We start from the raw sequence: 9,538 nt of genomic DNA, 5'->3' as shown, positions 1-9,538 counted from the left end.
TTTTGAACTAATTTCATAATGTAGAGTGGAAAATTAAACTTTTTCAATTTAGCAATCAAACCTTCATGCCAAACACTGTCGAATGCTTTTTCTATGTCTAGAAGAGCAAGTTGAGTGGCCTTCAGATTTGTTTGAACGAATTAAATTGGTAACTCTTAAGAGTTGATGAGTAGTTGAATGCCTATGGCGAAATCCAAACTGCTCATCTGCAAAAATTGAGTTCGTATTGATGTGAATCATCATTCTATTTAAAATAATCTTTTCAAAAAGTTTACTTTCTGAAGAAAGCAAACTTATTGGACGGTAGCTAGAAGCTTCAGCTGGATGTTTATCCGGAATTGGAACAACTTTTGCATTTTTCCATTTATCAGGAAAGTATGCCAAATGGAAACAACCGTTAAATAATTTTACCAAGAAAGACAAGTTACTCATCACGCTTTCTAAATCAGTCCCCCAGGAATCATCAAAAATATTTTCCCGAGAAAAAACATTCAGATAATCCCGAGCAACCTGATCCTCAATAGGACTAGTAAGACCCAAACTGAAATTATGGGAACTCTCGAATTTTTTTTTTTTTTTTTAAATGCGTTTATTTTTCCAGGCTCATTTGCCGTAGCTTTGCGGAGCCGATATTCATTGTTTGGATGACAAAATTTCTTAAAACTAACGTTAGTAAAGCGGGGGCCGATTACTCGCGGCTATCTCGAGGTTAGGGGTAACAAAATGTCACAAATGGATGGCAGGGTAGGGATTGAGAACACAAGGTTTGGAGAGCAATGTGCTTTTTATCTCGAACTAAGCGACCAACTGACGAAAAAGACAAACATGGGGGTACACCGATGGGCAGCTAACAACTTGGGGGAACACAAGATGACACTAACTACTAAATCCTCAGATCGATCCGTTTTAAAAACACATAAATTAAATTAAAATATTCGAGATCTCGGCTCGCCAAGATGTCTCTAACGGGCCGCATAGGTTGTTTTCCTCGGGCCCTGAGGGATGCGGATAACTCGGATCTAGCAACACAATGTAGGGTGCATGACCAAAGCACGTGGTCGATATCGTGATAGCCACTACCACAAGCGCACAAATTGCTGCCTGCGAGCCCGATTCGGAAGAAATGCGAGTCTAACGAGTAGTGATTGGACATGAGCCTTGATATGACACGTATAAAGTCACGGCTCATGTCCAATCCTTTGAACCATGGCTTGTTCGACACCTGTGGGAGAATAGAATGTAACCATCTTCCCAGATCACTCTCATTCCATTTTTATTGCCAGTTGGTGAGGACGTGCTGACGGGTAATTGAGAAAAATTCCGCAAAGGCGATTTGTCGATCAAAAATATCGCCTTCCATAGCGCCCACCTTAGCTAGCGAGTCCGCTTTCTCATTACCCGGAATTGAGCAATGAGATGGGACCCAAGCTAAGGTGATAGTATAGGAGCAGTTAGATAAAGTACTCAATTTTGCTCGGATTTCGGTCAGGAAATACGAGGAGTGCTTCATCGGCCTCATTGATCGAATAGCCTCCAACGAGCTAAGGCTATCAGTAAAAATAAAATAGTGATCAGATGGTAGTGAGGCAATTTGCTCTACTGCGTAAAATATGGCTGCTAGTTCCGCAACGTATACGGAACAGGGTTTTTGCAGTTGATATGAGGCGCTATGAAATTCGTTGAATACTCCAAATCCAGTGGAAGCGTTTATAGTTGACCCATCTGTGAAAAAACTCTTATTGTTACTTACATTGTCTAAGGTATCTTGCAATGGTCCTTGCAGGTCCGGTGCACTTGGCCCTATAACGGATACAACGCCGTCATCTGCAAGCTGCCTTAGCGAGCAATTTTCATCAAGACAACCATCAATGTCTTTTACATAAAAATTATAAAGAAGGGGGCTTAAACATGAACCCTGGGGGAGACCCATGTAACTAATTCGTGAAGTTGTCGAGTTTCCATGAGAAAAGCTCATATATTTCTCAGACAACAAGTTGCTCAAATAGTTGTTCATAATTGGTGAAAGCCCACTATCGTGGAGTTTATCCGAAAGGACATCGATACAAACAGAATCAAAAGCCCCCTTAATGTCCAAGAAAACTGAACCCATTTGCTGTTTTTGCGCATAGGCCAGTTGAATTTCAGTTGAAAGCAACGCAAGACAGTCGCTCGTTCCTTTGCCTCTCCGAAATCCAAATTGCGTATCTGAAAGTAAACCATTCGACTCGACCCATTTGTCTAGACGAAAAAGAATCATTTTCTCCAACAATTTCCGTATACAGGACAGCATCGCGATGGGACGGTACGAGTTATAATCCGACGCGGGTTTACCGGGTTTTCGAATGGCGATAACTCTTACTTGCCTCCAGTCATCCGGAACAATGTTGTGCTCCAGAAATTGATTGAATAAGTTCAACAAGCGTCTCTTCGCGACATCTGGGAGATTTTTAAGCAAGTTGAACTTGATTCTATCCATTCCTGGAGCTGAATTGTTACATGAAAGGAGAGCAAGTGAGAATTCCACCATCGAAAACGGGGAATCTATTTCGTTATTACCCGACGGACGATCACGAACGTTGGTTTGAACCGACACCGAATCCGGGCAAACTTTCCGCGCGAAGCTGAATATCCAACTGTCCGAGTACTCCTTGTCTTCGTTAATCGGTGATGACGCGTTTCGCATTCTCCTGCCGACATTCCAGAGTGTTCTCATGGAAGTCTCTCGCGACAAACCATCGACGAACCGACGCAAGTAACCGCGTTTTTTTGCTTTAATTAAGTCCTTAAAAGTTTTCTCGAGGTCGGTGTACCGCTCGAAATCCCCGACCTTGCCGTGTTTGCGGAACCGTTTAAACGCGGCGGACTTCTCGCTGTTCGCGTCGGTGCAATCCTTATCCCACCACGGGGTGGGAGGTCGCTTGCGGACGGAAATACCCGGAACACGTTTCGTCTGTGCTCGCAGCGCAGAATCGATGATAAGACGCGCGAGAAAGGAGTACTCGTCCAGCGGAGGAAGTACGTCAACCGATTGGCTGGCATCAAGAACCGCGGTCGCGAATTTTCGCCAGTCAATGTTTTTTGTAAGATCGTACGCGATGTCGACCGAACGAGTAGAAGATGAACCATTGGTAATAGAAATTTTGATTGGCAAATGGTCACTACCGTAGGGATCTTGAATTACTTTCCACGAGCAATCCAACGATAGTGAACTCGAACAAAGTGAGAGGTCTAATCTGCTTATTTTTGCTGGAGGTTTGGCTACTCGTGTTGCTTCCCCGGTGTTCAGAATTGTCATTTTGAAGAAGTCGCACATGTCGTATATCAAGGTTGAGCGGTTGTCGTCGTACAGTTCCCCCCAGCCTGTACCGTGAGAGTTAAAATCTCCCAAGATCAACCGTGGCTCCGGCATAGCCGTGCAGATATCCGAGAAACTTTGACGAGAAATCGCAGTTCGCGGTGGAAGATATACTGAGGCAATACTGAGGCATTTACCTCGAATATTAACCTGACATGCAACAACTTCAATGCCTGTCACCGAAGGCAGATCGATTCTGTAGAAGGAATGGAGCTTGTTGATCCCCAGAAGCACCCCTCCATACGAATCTGCGCGGTCAAGGCGAATAATGTTGAAATCGTGGAAAGCAAGATCGTTGTCTGAAGAGAGCCATGTTTCACAAAGGGCAAATGCATCAGAAAGTGAGTTGTTAACTAAAAATTTAAATGTGTCAAGTTTTGGCATAAGACTTCTACAGTTCCACTGAAGAACAGAGATCATATCCCCGACCTCATTCGGAGAATTATCCATCGAAAGATATGATCGATGCAAGGAAGGACCACCTAGAAGCTAGTTGCTTCAAAAGAGTTTTCACCATTGGCAGCACTACATTAATAATGCTCCTCGTTGAGTCAGAGACATTGAATATACTGAAGAAGCTATCCACAATACCAGAAAACGTGAACATGGGGGCATGTTCTTGCTGATTATTCAGCTGCTTTTCTGGCCGAAAAACTGGGACATCTGGGGTTTTAGATGATCCTGGAAGTGACGGAAAGTTCTTGTCATAATTACAAGGTTTAAAACCCGGTGGAATGGGTTTCGGTGTATTTCCGTTACCTCTTGAATTTTCCAAGGTGGAAGGGTGGTCCGTACGAGTGGCCTTACGAGGCTTTTCGGTGGTGTGTTGTTTTGCTCGTTTTCTCGTATTGCCTTTAAAGACAAACGGACTACCCTCACCGCCCTCTGAGTCAGAGTCTAGATCATCAACTGGCAAAATGGAGAACGTGTTACTGTTTTTTGGTGTGGTCTGAGAAGATGAAGCGGTATTCTTCAAGAGTTCTGCTAGTGTTCTCTTGGAGCGAGCTTGCAGAGACCGCTTAAGTTTTTCTCCCTGCTGTTTATACCTCGGGCAGTTAGTCAGGGTATGCAGGCTCTCCTTGCAGTACACGCATTTTGGTGGAGCACCGCAAGGGCCCTCTTGATGTTGCTCGCCACACTGATCGCAGCGTGGTTTGTTCGAGCAGTAGTCCGATGTATGACCAAGTTGTTTACATTTCGAGCAGTTCATTACCCGAGGTACAAACAGGCGTACAGGCAGCCGAACCTTGCCAATAGCGACGTAGTGAGGTAACGCTGAACCCGAAAACGTCACACGAAACGAGTTTGACAAGGAATAAGTTTTTTTGGAGCCTACTACGGATACTGACTGCATTTGAAGGCAGTCCAATATCTTCACCTTCGGCAGAGCACGGTTTTTAAAGATTCCGAAGGAATCGGGACCCAAGAAATCATCACTAGTCAAACTCGCTTCGGTGACCACTCCTTCAATTTCTACCTCACTACTGGGTATGTAGACTCGGTATTCCAATGAAAAAAGCTCGCACGCAACAATTTGGTTAGCCTGCTTCCGGTCATCAACGGTAACGCGCAGTTTTATTGGTGTTACCTTGAAAATATCGGTAACGGCCGAAAAATGTGTTGTTAGATCCTTAGAGATCCTCGGAATGTTCAAAGGTTTTTGTTTGGGCCGGAAAAAAACAACCCATGGGCCTTTCGAGGCTTCTGGGTAAGCCTTTAGGCGGGGGAGAGCAGAGGTTTTTGGGGGCAATGGTGTGGGGGGTGCAGGTGGACGAGGAGGAGATGGTGGGGGAGAGGGTTGTGGGCGATACCTTTTCTTGGGATATGCTCCAGTATTTTTGCTGGAGAGCGAGTCAACTGGAACGTCAAGGGTTTCCATTTCCACAACTTCCTCGAGACTTTCGTGTGAGGTGGAATTAAGAGTTTCGTCGTCTGAGATGGAAAGCGACCATCCCCCGCCTTTATCATTTTCATCCATTGCGGTTAAATATCGCCGCAATGGTGTTTTTTGTAAAAAAAATTACAAATAATTGCAGTAATTTCAAATAATATCAAAAAAAAAAAAATATATGTATATATAGTTTCACTCTACTAACGAGTAATACATGCAAAGAAAAAAAAATCAAAAAAAAAAAATAAATAAAAAAAAAATAATGATTATATACTATTTACAGAGTTTTGGATCACCCTAAGTAATACAAAAATAATAATAAAAAAAAATCAAGAAGAAAAAAAAAAAAATCAAGCGAAAAAAAAAATTGGATTTTTGGATCACCCTAATTAAACACCAATCTAATATTGGACCAGGGAAACAAGGAAGATGCTATACTGGCGAGAACAATACAGACGACACGATTTATACCTAACGCACTGAGGCGGCAGCAGACTGGAGAGATATAATTGTTTGATCCAACTGCTGCAGAGTCAATAACCTCGATGCTGGTGTGCCTCGGTCGACTCGGTAGGCAATATGACGCTCTTTCGTTGTTGCTATCGGTGGGGTGATGTACCGATAGTGGTGATGATTTTGCTGATGATGTTGCGATGATGCTGGGTTAAAGCTGGACCGTAATGAAAGCACTCGGCATATCATTAACGGCTTCCTCACTCGCGCACTAGTCGTCTAAACACTATGCCAATTAACTTTGGCGAGAAAAAACCCTCGCGTGGGGAAAAACTCAAAACTAAATAATAGTGTCGTACAACGAGACCGATGCGACTTGATCGGCTCAGCGTGCGAGACGGAATGAACTCTCGAATTACATTGTACGTTTCTGAGCTTTATCCAAATTTGTGATCAAAATTTTACCACCTTCTTCACTCGCTGGAATAGGCTGTTGAGGTTTTAAAAAAAAAGAAGAAAGGTCTGTGCCTAGGGGCACGAACGGAAGCTTGACGTAGCACCGCTAGTGGACGGATCAATCATCAATTATCTTAACTCTTTCCGTTTCTTATTTGTAAGCGTATCAAATTTGTAGTATTTATTTCAAAGAGAAAGTTGATGAAGAGAATCCAAGGGACCGTCAATTTGAGTATTTTCGATTCATCTACTCGACTTTAAAAGGTGTATTATGATTTTTTTGTTATATATGAATTTTTTAGTTTTGTGCATATTGGTTTTAAAGTGTATTCAATTCACCCCTCACAGGATTTACTTCCGAATTATATGAATGGAGCGATGGTCGGCGCCGGCGGTGTAGTGGTAAGCGTGACTGCTTTCTAACACCCCAATGGGTCTGGGTTCAATCCCAGCCGAGGTCGGTGGGATTTTTCTGAGGCATAAAAATCTCTGATCACGTCTTCCTTCGGAAGGGAAGTAAAGCCGTTGGTCCCGGCCCATGTGTGTTGTGAATGGGTGCGATATCCTACGCAGGTGTGGAAGCTGCCTTCCTGCACATTCGATTGCCGTCAATGGATGGCAATCGATGTCCGTCGGTGATTGGCACTAGATTGCGGAACAAAGACCGACGTTAAATAAAGGAAAAAAGAAGATATGAATGGAGCGGGGCGGAAAGTATCGTTTGTGCAGAATATGAAAAAAGGAGGGACTTCGAGAGATTGAACTCGTGAGAGCTAATTTTCTCACAAATTTGATTTTATTGGCTTTCTGAGGACTGAATATACACCCAAAGCGAATTATTCCCACTTCTCTCAAATTCTATATGGATTTTTAACACTTCCTATCGGCGTGTTCTGGAAAATGGTCGGACGATGATTAATCTCACCAATACATTCGGGCCTACAATTCCACACCATATATAGAGACCAGAGCCTTGATAGCTAGCTGCTTGCGGGAACTGATGACCTTGACTAATGTCCAAATAATACTCTTAACAAATTTATGGTGGTCCTGAAAAGGACCGTTTTGTAGTGATGGTTGAGTAATGCTGAGCTGAGCACGACGAGCTACTGATTCCGAACCTAGCCTAGCGGTGGGATTTCTTCATGCTTCTCTATGGTTGCTCATATGAGCTCTGCGCTTGCTGCTTGCAGGCAGCCTTTCGTAGTTGTTGTTGTTGTTAAAAGCACTCCTGCTGCTGCTGCTGCTACTACTGCTACTGCTGGACTGGACACCACCACTTACGGTGATTGAATGAGCACCGTTCAGTGGGACCGCATCGCATTCGATGTTTAAGTCTGTGTTAGGGATTGCGCTGTTTTCAGACATGCGGTGATAATTTTGATCACCATTGCAACAGTTGGACATTTGGTATTTTTCAATAGTGACCTATTGAAAATTAACTAAATGATCTTTTTAGCAGATTGGTAGATAAATTTCCAATCGTTTGGCTTGTTTCGAATTAAAATCTATCTTCTATTGGTCGAAACCTGACCTCTTCTCGTAATGCTGTGCATTTTGGTTTTTTGAAATAGCGTGGATTCTATAGATCCTGTGGAGATCTATTTATCTGATGTATGTGTTGGTAGAGGGAAAAATGTTAACTTTGCGGGAGACGATGTCTTAACACTCGAAAGCAATTTTGTGAAATATGAAGTAAAACAAATCCTAGCTAGTTCTGCATGATGATTTTGTTTGATTTTATTTATTTGTAAAGTCGCCGGGATATATCAGCTGGCGATTTGTTTTTAATGATAACTCCGTACTTGAAAACAGGCAAAAACTCACAAATAGGCTGCTTTTTTATGGTATACAGTGTGATAATTCAATAATCAATAAATTATCTCAACATTTAGTGGCAAACCATTCATACATTTTGGTAACATACAAAAATTCTATAATCCACATTAAATTTCATATGTAAGCACCGATTGAAACAATCTTTTCGACGCCACTACAAGGGTGATTGATTAAACGAAAGAAACGAATCGTGCGGAATGAAAGCCGAGGAAAAACTAATTGCACCAATATATTCAGGCCTAGAATTCAACACCTTCTATAGACAGGTTGAGCCTTGATAGCTAGCTGCTTGCGGGAACTGATGACCTTGACCAATGTCCAAATAATACTCTAACAAATTTTTGATGGACTTGAAAAGGATCGTTTTGTAGTACTGGTTGATTAATGCTGAGCTGGGTGTTCAACACTGATGAGGCTGTCGAGCTTTATGTCGTTTGGAGCGAGGGTGACACGCTTGGTATAGATGACTGAACCGTAGCGACTCACGAAGAGCTACTTATTTCGATCCATAGCATAGCGGTGCAGCTTCTTCCTCCTTTGATGGTTGCTTATGTGGGCACTGCAGCTCACTGCTTGCAGGCAGCCTTTCGTTGTTACTGGAGAACAATTTTCAACGCCACACGCCGAATGCACGCTACTGCTGCTACTAATTTCGACGACCGAACACCACCACACAGTGGTGTGGTCGTTGGGAGCGTGTGGTTCTGATTACATCCTCCCTATTCGCAGGTGCCCGAGGATCGGAGGCGAATGCCACTTTGACTTGTTTCGTCTACTTACTACTCTCTGACGACTGTGCTGGGGAAGCAGCATATGCATGTAGGTAATTGGTGGATTTGTTAGTTAATTCGACGCTTTTGGACAATGCTGAACATTTACCAGTTTTTCAATAGTTTCTTGTTGAAAATCAACATTCGGAAGCATTGCGATGCGTAGCCATATTTCTGATCGATTGGTGATAAAATTATTGAAATTGGACCAGGGGCAGCTGAATTATTAACGTTCCAAATCTTTCTTAATTTGTTACATGTTCCATTTTCGGTTTTCACAAACTGTACCCCCATATAGAAATCAAAGACGTAGTCCTACGTCAAACATGTGAGTTTCCAAAAGGGTTTTGGAACTCGGGTCTAATTTAAAAACATTATTTTCAAAAGTTTTGTTCCTCAGGGCAGAGAATCGCTTTTTAATTTGTTTTTGCAAATCCCGCCAGATAACTTTCATGGCAGGATAGCGTGTTCTTTGAAATTGTCTCCTACGGACATTTTTAAGACGGATGAAGAGCTGAAGATCGTCGTCTATTATAATTGAATCGAATTTAACCTCGCATTGTTGGTGCTGAGGTACTCTTGCTTCAACTATAGAAAGTAGTCAGAGATTCAAGAGCATAACTAATTTCATCTTTGGTTTGCAAAGGAATCTTTGGATTGAAGTTACATTCCATAAATGTTCGATATTGCTCCCAATCAGCTCTATGGTAATTGAAAGTAGAGCTGTTGGGATTACTAATTATTTCTTGGGATATTTCAAAAGTTACTGGAAGG

Source organism: Ochlerotatus camptorhynchus, unplaced genomic scaffold (assembly GCF_037179485.1).
Source record: "Ochlerotatus camptorhynchus isolate MF236.1 unplaced genomic scaffold, CSIRO-AGI_Acam_v1.1 ptg000001l, whole genome shotgun sequence".
Taxonomy (NCBI): domain Eukaryota; kingdom Metazoa; phylum Arthropoda; class Insecta; order Diptera; family Culicidae; genus Ochlerotatus; species Ochlerotatus camptorhynchus.
Note: the sequence above shows the minus strand (reverse complement) of the source record.